Genomic DNA, 21,314 nt, shown 5'->3' on the forward strand with positions numbered 1-21,314 from the left:
CTGTATTATAGATTAGTTGAATTTTCTTTTTCTCTGGTACCTCTCACACCTTACAGCCTATTGGGTAACTTGATGACAGACGAAAATAGCAAAATTGATTGTTTTATGTGTTGATGCCAAAAAACAAACAAAACTATCAAGTACTGTGGCTCATTGTCTGTAGTAGTGATGTAAAGTGCACTTTTATTTTACTGTGTGAGGGTTACCTTGATGTGTTTTAGACCATTTGGTTCCTAAACCTTTCACTATGATGGCAGACTTCTGACGGCTTATAGGATATATCTCTAAATTTCTAGTTTAAATGTCTAAATACATTACTACTTCCTGGTCATCAGAATCAATTAAAATTATATCATCAGTGCTGTAGAGTATTTTGTAGTTTCATATTATGTGAAATGTCAACATGTGAAGGTATACTGTTGGCCTTACCAAGAGAAAATAAAAATGCTTCACATGGCTTTTGAATATTGGGATGGAGAAAACCAATTTTTCAGGTCTATAGCAGCATACCAGGTGTGTGTTACTCTGTTCTTACAAAGATATTACATTTTAAAATGTAAGCTGCATTTAGAGTATTTAGAGTCACCACCTGATAAAGTTTGTGATAATCCAGTGTCATATTGCAAGGTCATCCAATTAATGCATATACACACAGATAAGCTAATGAGGATGTGATAGGTCTCAACATCCATGTCTTTTTCAATCTTTAATAGAGGAATTAATCTATAATTTTCCCCACGTTGGTTTTTTTTTTTTTAAGCTTTTATTTATTTTTATGAGAGTAAGTGAGAGAGAGAGAAGAGTAACAAGGTGGGGGGGGGCAGTGTGAGAGGGAAAATCAGACTCTCCACTGAGCAGAGAGCCCAATGGGAGGCTCAATCCCAGGTCCCTGGGACCATGAATTAAGCTGAAGGCAGATGCCCAAATCCCTGAGCCACCCAGGTGCCCAATGGGTTTCTTACTTTTATTTTACTATCCTGGTATGGAAGGTAAGTTTTAGGTAATTCCATTTATACCTTTCTATAACAGTTTTACCCTAAGAGTTACAGATCAGTGTGGAAATTCTGCCATTTGCCAAGAATAGCTATTCCAGGTACATATTCAAGAACTTGGGATATAACCAAAATATTAGTGGAACAAGTAGGCCCACGGTGAGTGGAGATTAGCTTATATATCATCTCACCATTAAAAGCCCCAGTTTGAATTGTGGATTAGAATAGCATTTTTGTGTCCCCTGAAACTAATGTCAATGCAGAGTCCGTGTTAGCAATCCCTGAATAGTCTGGATACATCATTTTTCCCATTTCATATTTATTCTAGTAAATGTTTACAGATTTCTTTAAAAAGGATGAGAAGATTTAACTCACATTAACTTGTGGCAGTGACACAGAGTATTTTTCAAGAAAGATAGATTTTGCTTTAATCAGTGGGATCTTGGTCTCTTGTACACATGTAGATATGGGCACTGCATTAAACAATAGGAAAGTGTCTTGTGGCAGCTCATCAGATTTTTGACCAAACATATCTTTAAGGTTCTGTGTGCTTTTGTTTGTTTTCTTTAAATATAAATATCAATAATCTAGCAATATTTTTGTAGGCTTCAAATCTATTTGATACCTATAGGAAGTCTGTCCAATTAGCCATTGCCAAAACTACCTGTAAGTAAAATATTCTAAATATTGATGTATCTCTTTGACTCTCTGTCAAATAAATAAAATCTTAAAAAAAAAAAAAAAAGAAGAATGAAGTTGCTAACTTCCATTTATGGTCATGATGATAAATAAGGATACACTTTATTTTTAAAAATTAAAAGAAGCCTAAACCAATGGGTTTTGTCCATTAAACATCAGATGGAACAAGATGGGATTGGGAGGGAGACAAACCATAAGTGACTCTTAATCTCACAAAACAAACTGAGGGTTGCTGGGGGGAGGGGGTTTGGGAGAAGGGGGTGGGATTATGGACATTGGGGAGGGTATGTGCTTTGGTGAGTGCTGTGAAGTGTGTAAACCTGGTAATTCACAGACCTGTACCCCTGGGGATAAAAATATATGTTTATAAAAAATAAAAAATTAAAAAAAAATAAATAAACATCAGATGGGCAGAACTATTATCTTTGAGAGAGGAGAAACTTAGTAAACCTTATATTTCCCTAGTTTATCTCCTGGGAAGAATTTAAGATGTACCAAAAGTATGGGGACCCACATGGAGACTAGTGATGACTCTGAATTGAGGAGAGAGAGCTGGGAGACCAGGGAGGCCAGGTGGCAAGAATTCATAAGGCATAGAAATAGAGGGGACAAACCTCCATAAATCTGCATAGGGTCTCACATACCTTTAGCTGAGTAATGATTAACATAATACAGGTGTGTAAAGAAATTTCCAGGGGAAAAGAACCGTCTCAAAGAAACCGAGTGGTAATCCCAAAGATAACACAAAGATAGGTATGGTTCATGCTTCTACTAGTCAGAACAATAGATCTTGTAAATTCCCAGAGTGATGGTAGGTTACACAGCAAGAACAAAAATGGCCCTGGATTAAAAAGCTACTTTCATCTTGCCTAACAAAGTTTAAATGTCCTACCAATAATCCCTGCAACTGTATCTCTATCTTCATCTTATTCCAGCCAGAAATGGCCTTCCACTTCTGAGTCACTATAGCACTTGTACATGATACTCTAGTTGGGATTCTAACATAACATACGTACATAACATACATACATACATACTCAGGTATTCTGAGTCATTTGAGACTGTTCTGTCCTAGAGTGCAGCAGCTTGTCATAGGCACGGTTTCTTCAGAATAGCATGATCTGGCCCTCATGTTTCCCTACCTCTCTCCTCTTTCTCTCTCTTTCTCTCTCTTTCTCTCTCTTTCTCTTCCTTCCTTTCTTTCTTTCTTTCTTTCTTTCTTTCTTTCTTTCTTTCTTTCTTTCTTTCTTTCTTTCTTTCTTTCTCCCTTTCTCCCTTTCTCCCTTTCTTCCTTTCTTCCTTTCTTCTACCACACTCACATCTGGTAGATTGGATCAATGTCAGTATCCTTCTTGTAATATTACAGAACATACTGAAGTTTTGCAAAATGTTACCATTAGCGAAAATTGGAGAAAGTGTACAGTTTTTCTGTATTATTTCATATAACTGTGTGGACCTGCAATTTTCTCAATAAAAACTCCAAAAATTAAAAAAAAAAAAAAACTTTAAAAAAATCAAACTGTTTCCAGATAACTCAATTTTATTCCCTGTACTGATGGGACTGATGTTACAGAACTTGGCTTTCTGAAAATAAGGGGAACAATGGGACTGTAAAACAATAGAGGCCAGATATAATTTGCTTAATTTTCAGAAGTTAGGGAGTATAAGAGCAATTATTGCAATAATCAGTGAATATAACAACCAACAAATGTAGAATAGCTAAAATTTGTCCAGCCTTTCCCCACTGCCAAATTCCAAAGTCACTTTCCTACTTTTAGATATTTGTTATAGCAGCACCCAATTTCCAGTTCCCTAAACCTGTATTAGCTTCTCACTGCTTCTTCAACAACTTACCATATACTTAATGATTTGAAACAAATTTACTATCTTATAGTTTTGCATTTAGATGTATAAAATGGGACTCACTGAACTAAAAATCAAGGTGTCAATAGTGCTGTCTTTAGAATAAAATCAATTTTCTTGTCTTTCTGAGTTTCTTGCCCTATTTTCAACTTTTTGACGAACCTCCATACTGTTTTCCAGCATGACTGCACCGGCTTGCATTCCCACCAACAGTGTAGGAGGGTTCCCCTTTGTCTGCGTCCTCATCAACACTTGTTGTTTCCTGACTTGTTAATTTTAGCCATTCTAAATGATGTGAAGTGGTATCTTACTGTGGTTTTGATTTGTGTTTCCTTGAAGCCAAGTGATGTGGAGCACTTTTTCATGTGTCTGTCGGCCATCTGGATTTCTTCTTTGCAGAAGTGACTCATCATGTCGTCTGCCCATTTCTTGATTGGATGATTTGTTCTTTGGGTGTTGAGTTTAATAAGTTCTTTATATATTTTGGATACTAGCCCTTTATCTGATAGATATAGTCTATCAACCAAATTCTGTCAGTTATCTTTTTGTTTTGTTGACTGTTTCCTTTGCTGTGCAAAAGCTTTTGATTTGGATGAAATCCTAATAGTTCATTTTTGCCCTTGCTTCCCTTGCCTTTGGTGATGTTTCTAGGAAGAAGTCGCTGCAGCTGAGGTTGAAGAGGTTGCTGCCTCTGTTCTTCTCAAGGATTTTGATGGATTCCTGTCTCACATTGAGGTCTTTCATCTATTTTGAGTCTATTTTTGGGTGTGGTGTAAGGAAATGGTCCAGTTTCATTATTCTGCACGTGGCTATCTGATTTTCCTAACACCATTTGTTGAAGAGACTGTCTTTTTTCCATTGGTTATTCTTTCCTGCTTTTTCAAGGATAAGTTGATCATAGAGTTGAGGGTCCATTTCTGGGCTCTCTATTCTGTTCCATTGATCTATGTGTCTGTTTTTGTGCCAGTAGTATACTGTCTTGATGATTACAACTTTGTAATAGAGCTTGAAGTCTGGAATTGAGATGCCACCAACTTTGGTTTTCTTTTTCAACATTCCTCTGGCTATTCGAGGTCTTTTCTGGTTCCATATAAATTTTATGATTATTTGTTCCATTTCTTTGAAAAAAGTTGATGGTCAATTGATAGGGATTACATTAAATGTGTAGATTGCTTTAGGTAGCATAGACATTCTTTCTGAGTTTCTAAAGACCATCTGCTCTCCTTGGCTTATAACCCAATTCCTTCATCTTTAAACTCAGAAGCATCAAGCCAAATTCTTATATTTTTATCTCCTTTGTTCTCCTTCTTCCCAACTCTTCCATTTTTCAGTACTCTTGTGATTACATTGGACCCACCCATATAATTCAGGATAATATCCCTATATGAAGATCATCTAATTTATAACCCTTTTACCATGTAACTTATTATATTCATGGGTTCCAGAAATTAGAACATAGAAATATTTGAGGACCACTATTCTACCTATTACATACGATAAAAGCTATTATAACAGGAAAGATAATTTGGAAGCATCTGTAATTGCCATCCATTTGGCTAAAAATTCAAAACAACATCACATCCTGGGGGAAGATATGGTAGAAATTAGTGCCAAACTTCAGGATCAAAAGGGATATAGGTTTGTACTCCCCATTATATCTATGTTCAGTTTATGAGTCTGGCCTTTGTGGAAACTGGATGATTCATCAAGGATAATTACAGATCATCATTAGCTCAACCAAGAAGTAGCCCAAATTTCAGTTGTGATGTCAGATGTGATGATATATGTGAGAGCAGATAAGTACAGACTCAGGTATATGATGTGAACATTGATTTGATTAATTTGTTCTGTTCTAATCAGAAATGAAAAAACAAAACTGTTCACATTCATGTGAGTTGGACAATAATAAGAATTTCTACTTTTAGAAATATAGTAACAGTAGAGTTATAGTAACACTCTTGCCTTCCATAATAATAGTGCACAAAGATACCTGGAATATCCTTATATTCTACAGAATATCATGTTGATGTATTTCACCAAGAAAGTTATACTTATTGACCTGGATTATCAAGAGTTGGTTAGCATGCTGAAAGCATCTGGAGAACTCAAATGCTCCAGGGTTTGGGAGGTAAAACCTTTGGGTTTCTGGGCCTTCCAAACTCATTATGCTTTTAGGGTTGTGGTGGTAAACAGGTTTTATAGGGCATTCTTAGCAAAATAAAATGCAAATTATTTCATCTTGCACAATGAAAGCACAATTATTTCATCTTGCACAAAAGAAAGCACAATGTCCGGTTGATTTTTTGTTTGCTTATTTAATGTTACCATATTACTAGGGCAGCTGTTGGGTCATTAGGTGACCAAAAACTACTAGCTTTAAATAGAACCATGGGTAGGGAAAGCTATGCAGAAGGTCCAGGCAGAAGACTCTATGTAGTTAGAGGTATCAGTGATAGAAAAAAATATATATCATTTGTATCTTGTGGCAAGTACTAGTGAGAGAACTAGGACATAGACCTTGGATTTTCTGGAGGAAGGCCATTTCTTTTGCAGCATGGAATTATTTGTCTCTTGACAGACAATTCCTGGCATGCTGCTGGGTCATGTAGAGATATATGGCTTACTGTGGGACACAAGGTATATGCAACTGGAATTGACCATCATGAGATGAGTAGTCCTGTCAGATGCATTAAATCATAATATTAGATGTATCCAACAACAAATCATAATGAGATAGGGAATAAAGGATGAGCAGGACCTGAATATACAAGAGAGCTGTTGAGCAGCTCTCCTGGACACCCATACATTTGCACAAACAGCCCTCATCTCATAATTATAACTTAGGGCAGGGTCTCTTATAATCAGTTGAAAGAGGAGGAAAATGCATGGGCTTAGCTTACAGCTACATTAACTTGGTTATGAAAAATAAAAAATGGTTAGCAGGTACACTACAACCTTACCCAAAAATGGATATTTTAAAACAGTGACACAAGAAAATTTCACTCTGGGCAGATATCTGGGAGGTGCACCTGGCCATCACTTTCTGTAGAAAGAGAAGTGGCTTCAGTTTGGAATAGAAATGGACTCAAGGGCAGTGGTAAAGGGAAGTGATTATTAAAACTGAATACAAAAAATATGTAAGGGCGCCTGGGTGGCGCAGTTAAGCCTCCGACTCTTAGTTTTTGTTCAGGTCATGATCTCAGAGTTCTGAGATCAATCCTGCTTTGGGCTCCACACTTAGCACTGAGTCTGCTTAAGACTCTCTTTCCCTCTGCCCCTCCCTGCCTGTGCTCTCATACTCTCTCTCTCAAAATAAATAAATATGTCCTAAATAAATAAATAAATAAATATACATACACATACGCACAAAAACGAAATGTGTATCAATTTGTCAACCTAATGATACAAAAAAGGAATTACTCAAGTGACCTTTGAACCCAGTAACTTGCTTCTAAATATTTTATGAATATATTCTAAAGATGTAAAATCTGCACAGGAATTAATTGTACTTAGTAAATCTGTTAACAATGTATTTATTGTAACTCTGAAACCATTTTATATATTTGATTTGATAAAGCATATATGTAAATATTTAATATCAGGAACAAAGATTTTTTGCAAGGATTTTTCAAGACAATAGGGATATTCATCTAACATTTAAAATGTTTTTAAAATCTATTATATTAAATTTTTTTTAAGATTTTATTTATTTATTTGAGAGAGAGACAGTGAGAGAAAGCATGAATGAGGAGAAGGTCAGAGAGCGAAGCAGACTCCCCATGGAGCTGGGAGCCCGATGCGGAACTCGATCCTGGGACTCCGGGATCATGACCTGAGCCGAAGGCAGTCGTCCAACCAACTGAGCCACCCAGGCGTCCCTATTATATTAAATTTAAATATGAATTTTCAGCATAACCTCATGATACAATATAAAGATACAAATATAAATACAGATTATTTAGCTCTGTCTGCTGGGCAGCGCTCAGATGCAATGTCACTCCACTACCATCTGGTACACAGATCTTTTGCCCCCAAGATTGAGGATCCTTGGAGAAATGTTAGAGTCTGTCTGGGGTTGGGAAAGAAAAAGGTGAGTTTGGGACATCTTGTGGCACAAAGTAAGAAAATGCTCAAATACAAATGAGATCATGCCAAAAAGACATGGAGACAAGTTTGAGTCTTCTACTAGTCAAATTTTTGACAGTTTGAACATTTAAAAAAATGAGATTTTATGTGATTTTAATATGTTTGATTAAAAATACCCATATATTCACACTGATATCTAAAAGAGAAAAAAGAGGCAATGAAATGAAGGAATCAGAGAATCACTATTTTATAAGCATTAGCATTATAATTTGGGGAAGAGAAGTTAAAACAACTAGTTAGTGATTCAGTTCTGTCTTGATAATAACTAGAGATTCTGATAAGTAGACTAATGCTACTTGCTAGGAGGAGAGTTTTTTCCTGTGGAATGCTCTTATCAAAATGTCCCTAAACGATTGCTGATGATAAACAAAATAAGAATTTATGGAATCAGGAAACATAGCTTTCTGGAAAATGTCATGTAAGATCTGTAACCATCTGGAAATAAAATGCTGTTTTAAGACCTAAATATTCTCACTATGTAAGGTGACTGACAAATTTGACTTAGACTTCATCTCTAATCTATGTTAGAGATCTATGCCCACTATGAGAGAAAATGTCCTGAGGATATTGCTAAACCACTTTCTGCTTTATCTGTATTAACCTCTTAAATGATTGTATCCTTGAAGTTATTAAGCTTGAGACTTCATTATCCTTTGTGTTAGGTCATAAATTATTCTGTTTCATTCATAAATGGGAATTAAACCATTGGGTGAAAAGTTGCTTAGGAACTAGAAAGACACATGGACTCAAAATATCACATCACAGATTTCTTACTTATTGTTTTAAAATATTTTATTTATTTATTTGACAGAGAGAGATCACAAGTAGGAAGAGAGGCAAGCAGAGAGAGAGAGGGGGAAGCAGGCTCCCTGCTGAGCAGAGAGCCCAATTTAGGGCTCGATCCCAGGACCCTGAAATCATGACCTGAGCCAAAAGCAGATGCTTAACCCACTGAGACACCCGGGCACCCCATAGATTTCTTTCTTATAATGTGAATAAGGTACCTTTAAAAATGGTGGAATCTGTGAGGCAGTTTGTCCATTGTGTGTAATAAGAAGTTCAGTAAGAAGTATGTTTGCAAAGATGCTTAAACTGAATATATATAAACTTCTGGACTGAACATCCAGTTAAAAAAATATATATCAGCATCATAAAGACCACCATGAAGGAACAATTGACAGCTCCAGATTGTGAGACATGCTACAAGAAGACTGACTCAGTTGTTTTTTAATTAATTAATTAATTAAATTAATAAACATATAACATATTTTTATCCCCAGGGGTACAGATCTGTGAATCGCTAGGTTTACACATTTCACAGCACTCATCATAGCACATACCCTCCCCAAAGTCCATATCCCCACCACCCACTCCCATCGCCCCTCCCCCCAGCAACCCTCAGTCTGTTTTTTGAGATTGAGTCTTTTATGGTTTGACTGACTCAGTTTTTAAAAAAATGGTCAATGTCACAAACAACATTGTTCTTAATTTAAAAAGACTAAAGAGAACTAACATTTATGTTATATAAAACAACAATACTTATAAACATAAGAATATATGTAATTGACCCAGTTCTTATTTATTTTCTCTAGAACCTTCCCAAGGATGTGTCAGGAATTCAATACATATTTACTGAATTGATCTGTCTGTAAGTAAAGGGGTATATTCTTAACCATTCAATACGCAGCCTTAAGTAGAGGCAAAGGGGAAAGATACAGGTGATGACTAGTATTTGGACTCGTCTGTTAAAAATCATCAAAATAATAAAGCAATTCTCAGTTGTCATTGGATAATAACAACTGCTTTTCAGGAAGTAATAAGGGACCTTGGTTTATAACTTAATGTTAAAAGGTTAATATTGCATTGCTAAAATGACCTTTTAAAACATATAGTTCTTTATTAAAGAACTATAAGCACTTCACTGTAAAAATTTGTAAGACTTTATAAACATTTTGTAAATAGAATCTATACTACAGGAAAAAAAAAAAAACCCTAAAACAATTATTGACAAGCAATACTGAAAAATTTGGCACTTAATGGAAAGTATAAAACACTGGCTTAGAAAGAAATTTTAGATTTGAAAAGAAAGAACAGTACTATTATGCAGCTTGCAAACACCTCACAAGCACTTATGGCACAGCTAGTGGAGGCTCTCTTGTTATATTTATGTGACTTTTAATGTGCCTCCATAAGTTTATTATAAAACCACCTGAACATTGTCAAGAATAAAGGTAAATGCCATATTCCAAACTGATGCCACTGACTGCTCCATCAACCTTTTTGTGTATTTTATAACTAGATCCTGTTTTTCTAAATAATTTTTCAATTTAGTATGTCGTATAAGACCTTGACACCACTTTGATATAGAAAGTCGCTAAAGTTTATCTACAAAAAACATGAGATGCCTTATCAAAATACATAAAATATCTCCTTAATGTCTTATAAGTTATTTATTCAGTATATGTAACAGTAGTATAGCAAAAAGGAAAATTATTTTATTTTACCCTTTCTCAGTTCTGTTCATAGCTAGTGTTTATCAAAGCAGCATTGGAATGCCACCACAGATTTTTGCTACCACCTCGTTTTCAGTAGGAGGATATATATAGTCCTTAACATCTGCAAAGTTTTGACAGAGACCAACATTTTTATCTGTATTGGATCCTTGTTCCCAATGGGCACGTAGGACTCTGAATTTCCAGACACTTGAAGCCATATAATCCTTAGGAGAAGTTAATGTTGATTGTCTCTGGACCCTTGGAAGCAAGTCTTTGTCATGTGTTGTTGATGTGGACAACTGTGTAACCCTGTCTGGGAGACAGTCATCCTGCAAAACTAGCAAATTTTAAAAATAGCTGGAAATTACAACCATTGCTAATAACTTTTTGACAATGGCTACTAAAAAATATGTTCCTCTCCTACAACTCAGAAATTGCAACCCTAGTTATATACTCAAGATAATTGAATATATATGTCTACCAGAGAATATATATAAGAAAGTTTATAATAGCTTTATTCCACATTGTCCAGATTGAAATCAATGCAATTGCCGATCTACAGCAAAATGGTTACTTAAATTGTGATACCTTCATAGAGCTGAACATTATGCAACAACAAAAAAAGAGAAATTCCTGCTACTTGCAAATCATGGATGAAACTTACAGTCATAATGATGAAAACTTACAGTCATAATGATGAACAAAAGAAGGCACACAAATATTGCATCTGTATGATTCCATTTATAAGAAATTAAAGGACAAAACTAACCTATAAGGAAAGAAATCAGAAATAGTTGTTTTCAGAGCACCTGGTGGCTCAGTCAGCTAAGCATCTGACTTTAGCTCAGATCATATTCCTAGGGTTCTGGGATGGAGCCCACATCAGGTTTCTTGCTCAGCGGGGAGCCTGCTTCTCCCTCTCCTTCTGCTCTCTCTGTCTTCCACTGTCGCTCACTTTTTCTCTCACACTCGCTGTTTCTCTCAAATAAATAAATGAAATCTTTAAAAACAAACAAAGAAATAGTTGTTTTCTCTGGGACCTATGTTAGGAATGGGTACAATGGATCCTTCTAGGTATGTTGGGAGGTAATTATACATCACACGGAGTTACATACTTTGTGTCCTTCAGATTTTTTATAACTTTATTTAAAAAAAAATAGAAATAGAATGGACTAGGATTTGGAACTGGGAATTCTTTGTTAACCAAGAATCATCAAAAATTGTCACATTAAAGAAAAATCAAGAAACCATTTGCATATTTGTTTAAATTTTTAAGAAAAAACTCATAAAAATATTTCAAAATTGATTCTTTATGTCTATTATTGTTTTACGAAAGTATACATCTATAGAGGTTAGCTTTACTCTTTGGATGAAATCTGAGAAAATATGTTGTAAAACTGTATTAAGTTACACTTAGCTCCTCAATACATAGAAAACATTGATTCCAGAACAGAAGATAAAGAAAATTTAAGGAGTACCTGGGTAACTCAGTCAGTTAAGTGTCCAGCTCTTGATTTTGGCTCAGGTCATGATCTCAAGGTTGTAGGACTGAACCCCATGTAGGTGTCTATGCTCAACAGTCAGTTAGCTTGAATTTCTTTCCCTGTGCCCCTTCCCCTCTACCCCCCAATCATGTGTTTGCTCTCTCATTCTCTCAAATAAATAAACAAATCTTAAAAAAAAAAAAAAAGAAAATTGAAACTTATAATTCATTGAATGAATAATCTCACTTTTCATCTTCTGAAACTGTAATTTTGACAATGACAATAGGTTGTGTTCTGGATAGAAGAGCTTGGAATAATTAATTCACTGAGTAATGTTTTCTTCAATTTAGTGTGTTATTAGTCTTAGGTGAAACTCATCATATCTTTCAGGAAATACTTGCTGTTTTGGATGCCCTTTGGGAAGCACGAAGTCCCCAGTGCGGGAAAAATGACTTTCTGATGCAAAACCCTTCAGGTTCAAGTGCTGCCCTTCTTCTTAAGGGATCACTGGAGGAATATATATTATTAGCTTATTGCATATTTTGATCTTCAATGTTTTCCCAGAGGGGATGGGAGGAGACTGCTTATGCTTCATCTTCTGAAACTCTTTGATTCTAACCTGCATTAATGGAAAGAGTCACCTCAATGCTTATATTGAACGTATTTTTATAAAAATTTTTATAAAACTCCAACATCAATTCCTTATGTGAGCATCTTTATTTTAAAGGCAAAGAGATCAACTCAAAAGTATTATTATCTGCAACATGAACTCTAAGAAACATGCACATCATCACTTGTGAATTTCTCGACAAAATCATGAGTTGAGAATGAAATTATTTTGTTCCTGGTGCTGTAGCAGTAACTCTTGTTCCCTTTGCCTTTATAATCTACTCTAAGAGCAAGACTAGGTCTTAATCAAACAAATATTCTGCATAAAATATTATCAAGAAAACATCTGAGATATTATTGTATAATTACTTTGGCATTTTATTTGAACTTTGTTTTATACAGTAAATCAACCATTTTACTGGTTGAAGTTCACAAAGATAGAATTTCCTTTTCTCATTTCTATTATTTTTTAATTTATTTTTCCTGCTGGAGAAAATAGATGTTTCTGGAGGGAAACACTAAATCATGCTGTTAGCTATACTCCATTATTTTATACACTTCAGGTTGTAACTGAAAATACCTATATAGCAGTTAATATGGTAGCACTAAATAACTTCAGACTCAATGTGTTTCTTCAAGTAAGAACAAAGTATTCATATACAGTTTGTATTTAATAGGCATGCAGAAGCACATTAAAAGGTAAGAGAGGGCAAAGACCTAGAGTTTTCAGGACTTGTACTGAAAGTTTTAATAATGACACAAATGTTCTACTAAACACATAGCTATTTATGGCCCAATTTTTCTGGAAGTTGTATTGATCAAAAGTATTTTGGCAGCTGAAACTGAACAACAGAATAATGTCCAAGTTCTTACATGCAGCCAAATAATGTACTAGTGTAGTAAATGAAAAGCAAGACAAAGAACCCCTAGGAGAGCACATAAAATATAGTGTTACAGAATATTAACTCCACTGCACATAGCCAGTAGCATAGGAGCAATATTAAAACAGAGAGTTTGAAGCTACAAACTGAAAAACATTAATTCATTCCCTACTAATGTTTGCCCAAGGGACAACTCCAGGGTCTGATGAAGATTTATTTTTAAAATGTTATTTCCTCCCTAACTGGTCTTCTTTCTTGGTCCAAATTGCATAAAGAAGGAAAAGAGAATGCTTGTGAAGAGTATTTTTGAGGAAATAGGCACTTTGCAGATTCCTTCTAAAGACAATAATCCAAATTAGTTTCATAATTTTAAAATGGTCTGTGAATTAACATGATTGTAAGATATGATGTAAATGAAACCAATGAGCATATATATTTTTGAAATACATGATTGAAAATTTTTGAGTTCATGCTGCATTTGATTAATTCTACAAATCCATTGTAACTATGGAAGTTGATAGTATAAATAAAACCACTTCTCCAGTGTCCAAGAGCAAATTTATGTCACCCCAAAATTTTTTTAAACATCATGGCATACTGAATTTATGAAGTTAATGTACTCATTTTGATAGGAAAGCATATTCTCATGGGGGCCAACAGGGGAGTATTTTATCACTGTGTATGAATGGAAATGGATGATCTATATTATGATTTACTGTATAGGTTGTTTAAAATGTTTTAAAAGTTTTAACTCAAATTCCAACCCTATTACCAATTGCAGCCTTACTTGTTGCCAAAATAAATACTAGGCTTTCTGAAAATAGAGTAGAATGAGGCCTATTTGGAAAAGTTATGTGTTGATATTTAAGGTGAATTTCACTATCCATTGTTCAGCTCTCATTCACAGTTCTAATTTCCATATGGCCTTTGTAAGGTCCAATAAGTCTGAATTTCATATGGTAAATGACAGGTTTTAAAAGCAATCAATATCAATATCAATATTGATTTCAATATTGAGTATCAATATTTGTAAATCTTTATTTAAATTTGTAAATCTTTATTTAAAATTATTGACATCATATTAGTGAGAATTTAAGTTAGACTTACAGCAAACAGGCTATATAGTGACATGACACTGTTAATTGTGTTGCACATATATTTTTATTAATTAATTAATTAATTAACATATCTATTACATGTGGAATGATACCTTTACTTTAGTTTTCTAAGATAGTAGTGAAATCTTTAAAATGAGCCTTCTAGTACTTCTGTAGTGTTAAATTACCATTATTTAGAATTTATGATAATTTAATCCAGACTGTAAAAGTTTTGCTTTGAATTATTCATGTAGTGATAAAACTAAAAAAGTAGAACATATGGAAAAAGAGCATGACTGCTTAGTGAATGAGAATGAATGCATTATTGTGAGGATTTTAGCTTAGTTTTTTTATAGTACTCATTATAAGTGATTATCTGTTTTCTACATCACTACAAAATGAATTTCAGATATGTAATATTTAGCATTTAGAACATTGCTTCCTATTTTCTACCTGTTTTTGAAAGAAGTAAAGCACATTTTGACTATCTTAATTTGGATTGTCCTTATAATTAGTGATATTTTATTGCATATAAAAATCTAATATACTGGAATCAATATGTCTGTTTTATATAATTCAAATTTTATATTTAGTATAATTTAATATATATATAAACGTATATATTTATGAAAATAATAAAATGCCCATAGAAATCCTGGAAAATCAAAAAAAGATTCAGTGTTAATTTTCAGAAGATAAAAGCAAAATAAAACTTTTGATAATGAATATGATGAAATATTCTTGTTTTTTTTTTGTTTTTTTTTTTTTTAATTTTTTATTTTTTATAAACATATATTTTTATCCCCAGGGGTACAGGTCGGTGAATCACCAGGTTTAACTAGATGTCCATCAACAGATGAATGGATCAAGAAGATGTGGTATATATACACAATGGAATACTATGCAGCCATCAAAAGAAATGAAATCTTGCCATTCGCGACAACATGGATGGAACTAGAGCGTATCATGCTTAGCGAAATAAGTCAAGCAGAGAAAGACAACTATCATATGATCTCCCTGATATGAGGAAGTGGTGATGCAACATGGAGGCTTAAGTGGGTAGGAGAAGAATAAATGAAACAAGATGGGATTGGGAGGGAGACAAAACATAAGTGACTCTTAATCTCACGAAATAATCTTGTTTTACGTTTATTGTGTATTACTTAAATATTACATACTTTTATTTCACATCACAAGTGTGACTTAATCGAATATACTTGGTATCTAGTGCATGTGTTGACTATCTTTTTTTTTTTTTAAGATTTATTTATTTATTTGACAGACAGAGATCAAAAGTAGGCAGAGAGGCAGGCAGAAATAGAGGGAGAAGCAGGCTCCCTGCTGAGCAAACAACCGCATGCGGGGCTCAATCCGAGAACCCGGGATAATGACCTGAGCCCAAGGCAGAGGCTTTAACCCACTGACCCACTCAGGCACCCCCATGTATTGACTATCTTGCTAGACTCTCATTCAATACAGTATATTCACCAATTTTAATTATGGGTTTTTTAAATAATTTTTTCAATTTATTTATTTTCAGAAAAACAGTATTCATTATTTTTTCACCACATCCAGTGCTCCATGCAATCCGTGCCCTCTATAATACCCACCACCTGGTACCCCAACCTCCCACCCCCCCACCACTTCAAACCCTTCAGATTGTTTTCATATTGAAACAGCAGAGGGAAAGGAAGAGAGAATCCCAAGCAGGTTCCATGCCCAGCACAGAGCCCAAGGCAGGGCTCAGTCTCTCAACACTGAGATCAAGAATTGGATTGAGATTGAGCCCAAATCAAGAATTGGACTTAACTGATTGAGCCACCCAGGTGTCCCTGCACACTGATTTTTAATGTAGACCCATGACAACTGCAAAAAAAAAAAAAAAAAAGAGGGGGGCAAATAGTGCTTGCTACATGTTTTTCTGTTCTGTACCATTTTTTCCCTTTCAGATTGTTAGCTTGCCATGTCTGTGTGATGAGGTATTTCACTAGTTTCTTTCCCTGACCACCCATTAAAAGTGCCTTGGGAATTTTAAATATATCAGTGTCTGGTCTCCTAAATTCTTGACTAAATTGATATGGGGCTTGAGCCAGGCATGGTCATTTGAAAAAATAATTCCTAGGGGTACCTGGGTGGCTCATCCAGTTAAGTGTCTGACTCTTGGTCTTCAGCTCAGGTCTTGATTTCAGTGTGGTAAGTTCATGCCCAGCACTGAGCTTCACACTGGGCATGGAGCCTACTTTAAAATAATAGTAATAATACTAATATAATAATAATATAATTCCTAAACTGATGCTATATGAAAGGCAGAATTGAAAAACTTCTGGGATCAGGGATAAACTGAATGGTCTCTTCCTACAAAAAAGAAAATACTCATTTTTCAAAATCTTTATCGCAAAACAAATGAAAATGAAGAGAAGACCTTACGGGTTCCATGCTTTAGTCCTTTACCTTAAAACGTTGTTATCAACTGTTTTTTCCTTACTTCCCACAGCTGCCACTTTCCTTAAATTCCGTCTACGGCTGGCAGTACTTCAATTAAGCATATCTTGGCATTATGTATAATACAACTAGGTAAGAATTAAGCCTTTTTAGGATGTAAAGCATGCAATTTACCAGTTTGGAGTTGCCCACATTAAGTACCATACTCTCAATTTTTATAATCAACGTAGGGTCCAACTGGTGATTTTACCTTTAAATGAAGCTTTCAAAATGAAATAAAGGGATTTTTTTTTTTTTAAAGAGCAACCAATACTGTGAAGTTACTATATTAGTCAATATATAATGAACTGAGACAAATTACATACAGGAACACTGACTTTTATATTATCAACTTTCTGATAACTGTGGATCTAGTGAATAAATAAATGAATGTCACTTCTTATGATATCTTATTACAAACCATGATAAAAATATGAGTATATGTATATTAACAGCATTCTGCTTTTACTAGGCTCTGTTTTTAGACATGGGACATAAATTATTTTAATTTATAAAATAATTTTCTATATAATTATATGTAAATATACAATAATAAACAATATAATATTATTTAACCCATATTATACTGTGTGTGTGTACAAATTTTTTTTTTATGGCATATGAACTCCAAATTTGAAGAATTAAAACTTAGTAGGAAAGACAATTTGGAAAATTGATGCTACTTCCTATAAAAGACACATGTTGCACTGATTAACCTAGAACAAATTCTGATCAAGTAGCCAAAAAAAAGTGTGTAGGATGTATGATATTTTAGTTTCCACAGTGATGCTTTTGCTATAAGTATGCCTGCCACTCTATAACATTCTACCCTCACCAGAATCTGTGATTTCTAAATTAATGAATGGCCCTTCTCTCACCTGGTTGCTTCAGCCAGAAACCAGGGTCACCCTCAACTTTGTATCTTTCAGCTTATATCCCATCAATCACTATATCTTGTTGACCTTATCTCCTTGACTCTGAATCTTTCACTTTTACCACTTCAACATTATTACCCTTGTATAAGCTACCACTATCCCTTATGTGATTTCAAAAAAATTACCTTATTCAAAGGAATTATACTTGCCTTAATTATAACTTACCTGCTAAGGTATTCAAATATATATATATAATATGTATATTATATATACATTAAAAATACATATATATAAATAAAAATATATATAAAGAAATTGTACTTGCCTTAATTATAACTTACCTGCTAACATATTCAAATATATATATTTAAATATATATTTAAAAAAAAATATATATATATATAATTTAAAAGCTTCCTCAGAGTTTAACCATGGTTTGACAGATACTTCAACCTCTTCTTAATTTCTGTGGTGTCTCAAGATATGAATGAAGGAGAAGGAGTTAGGAACCTAGGTTGTGTTTTATCTCAGGATATATTGTTAGGAAAGAGTTCAGAAATATTAGTGATGACTCTGGTATCTTTGCTGAGGGTCACATTGAGCTGTGAGCTGCTTCCCAAGTGTCTTTAGAAGTCAGCACCATAGCAGAAGAAGTCAAGACCAAAATCAAGAACTACAGACTACCCTATTTGACAGCTGCTTTCCCAACTGGAACCAGACCAGGAACTGCTGGCAGAACTACCTGGACTTCCACTGCTGTGAGAAGGCAATGCTGCTAAAAGAGGTGATATCTCCATGTACAAACAGTACAGGCATGTGTGCTGGGAAGATCTGAACTGGCCCTACCCACCTCTCCGTTGTCGTCCATTCTTTTCCCAGAGTGGTGAAGGGGGACCAATGTACACAGTGATCCCCACCTCAGGATCCTGAATCATAGTTGAACTAATTATAAATACTCACTGGAAACATGTAAAAGAAAAAAGAAATATTGGTGGAGATGAGAGAGGAAATAGCAACAGGAAATAAACATAAATGTGATGTGGAAGGCACATATTAAGGATAATTTCATTGCATATAAAAGAAAATTCAGTTGATAATGCTTATACTTGGAATGTAGTTTGATCATGTAATAAGTCTGGAGAAAAGACTGCTAGTTTAATAACTTAGTGACATCAGAGAACTGGAACAACATCTAAACTCATATTAAACACACCAACTTATATTGATTTAGCCTTTATAATGAACAGTTATTTATATTATGCTTACTGTGTGCCACATACTCTTCTACTGTACATATATACATATGGGTACATATGTATATACTGTACATACTTATACTGTATATTTATTATATAGAAAGATACATACATACGTATTTATATATTTTTACCAGAAAATTGATTTTTTAAATGTTCAAAATTGTTTCTGATAGTGATGTGAGTTGATGTGCTTGAGAATCGAATGGAATTTTTTGAAGATTTATTTAATTTATTTTTTAAAGATTTTATTTATTTATTTGATGGAGAGAGAGAGAGATCACAAGTAGGAAGAGAAGCAGTCAGAGAGAGAGGGGAACAGGGTCCCTGCTGAGCAGAGAGCCTGATGCAGGGCGGCTCAATCCCAGGACCCCGAGATCATGACCTAAGCTGAAGGCAGAGTCTTAACCCACTGAGCCACCCAGGCACCCCAAGATTTATTTATTTATTTATTTGACAGAGAGAGACAGCGAGAGAGGGAACACAAGCAGGGGGAGTGGGAGAGGGAGAAACAGGCTCCTTGCTGAATGGGGAGGCTGATGCAGGGCTCAATCCCAGAACTCTCGGATCATGACCTGAGCCGAAGGCAGATGCCTAATGACTGAGCCACCCAGGCACCCCTCAAATGGAATTCTTGATTAAAAATGCAAATATCCAGCTTTGAATGACCCATTGAACCAGATAGATTTAACAGATATATTCAGGACATTCCATCCAAAACAGCAGACATTCTTTTAAAGTGAACATGGAATATTCTCCAGAATAGAGTGCATATTAGGCCACAAAACAACCTAAACAAATTTAAGAAGATCAAAGTCATATCATGCATCTTTTCTGATCACAACTCTATGAAAATAGATGTCAACCACAAGAAAAAATCTGGAAGGAACACAAATAAATGGAGGTTAAATAACCTGCTACCAAACAATAAATGGGTCAACCAGGAAATAAAAGAAGAAATTTAAAAACTACATGGAAACAAGTGAAATTGAAAACATAACTGTTCAAAACTTCTGGGACACAGCAAAAGTGGTTCTTATAATGGAGTTTATAGCAATATAGACCTATCTCAAGAAGCAAGAAAAATCTCAAACAACCTAACCTTGCACCAAAAGGAATTAGAAAAAGAAAAACAAACAAAACCTAAAACCAGCAAAACAAAGGAAATAGTAAAAATTAGAGCATAAATAAATACATAGAAACTAAAAAAAACAACAAAACAAATCAAGGAAACCAGGAGCTGATACTTTGAAAAAAATCAATAAAACTGATAAACTCTAGCCAGACTTATCAAGAAGAACCAAATAAAATGACAAATGAGTGAGGGGAAATAACAACCAACACCACAGAAACACAATTATGGGAGACTATTTTGAAAAACTACCAACAAATTGGACAACCTAGAAGAAATCCCGTGTTCCTAGAAATATATAACCTACCAAAACTGAAACAGGAAGAAATAGAAACTTGAACAGACAACTTATCAGCCAAGAAATTGAATCAGTAATCAAAAAACTCCCAACAAGCAAATGTCCATAGCCCAGATGGCTTCACAGAGTGAATTCTACCAAACATTTAAAGAACAGTTAATACCTATTCTTCTGAAACTATTCCAAAACATAGAAAAAGAAGGAATACTTCCAAATTCATTCTTTGAGGCCAGGATTACTCTGATACAGATAGACACCACCAAAAAAAAAAAAAAAAAAAAAGAGAGAGAGAGAAAGAGAGAAAACTACAGACCAATATCTCTGATGAACATAGATACACAAATCTCAACAAAATATTAGCAAACTCATACAATAATACATTAAAAATATCATTCACCATAATCAAGTGGGATTTATTCCTGGGTTCAAGGGTGGCTCAATATTCAGAAATCAATCAACATCACATCAATAAAGAAGAACCATATGATCATTTCAATAGATGTAGAAAAGCATTTGACAAAGTACAACATCCATTCATGTTAAAAACACTCATCAAAGTAAGAATATAGGAAATATACCCCAACATAATAAAACCCATAAAAGAAAAACCCACAGCTAACCTTATCCTCAATGAGGAAAATCTGAGAGCCTTTCCCTGAATGTCAGGATCAGGACATGGATGTCCACTCTCACCACTTTTATTCAACATAGTACTGGAAATCATAGTCACAACAATCAGACAACAAAAAGAAATAAAGACATCCAAATCAGTAAGGAAGAAGTAAAACTTTCATTCTTTGCAGATGACATGATACTCTATATAGAAAACCTGAAAGACTCCACCCAAAAACTGGTAGAACTGATAAATAAATTTAGTCACATTGCTGATACAAAAATCAATGTACATAAATACGTTGTGTTTCTATACACCAATAATGAAATAGCAGAAAGAGAAATTGAGACAACAGTTCCACTTATAATTGCACTAAAAATAATAAGAAACCTA

The sequence above is a fragment of the Mustela nivalis genome (genome assembly GCF_964662115.1).
Source record: "Mustela nivalis genome assembly, chromosome: 12".
Lineage (NCBI taxonomy): Eukaryota > Metazoa > Chordata > Mammalia > Carnivora > Mustelidae > Mustela > Mustela nivalis.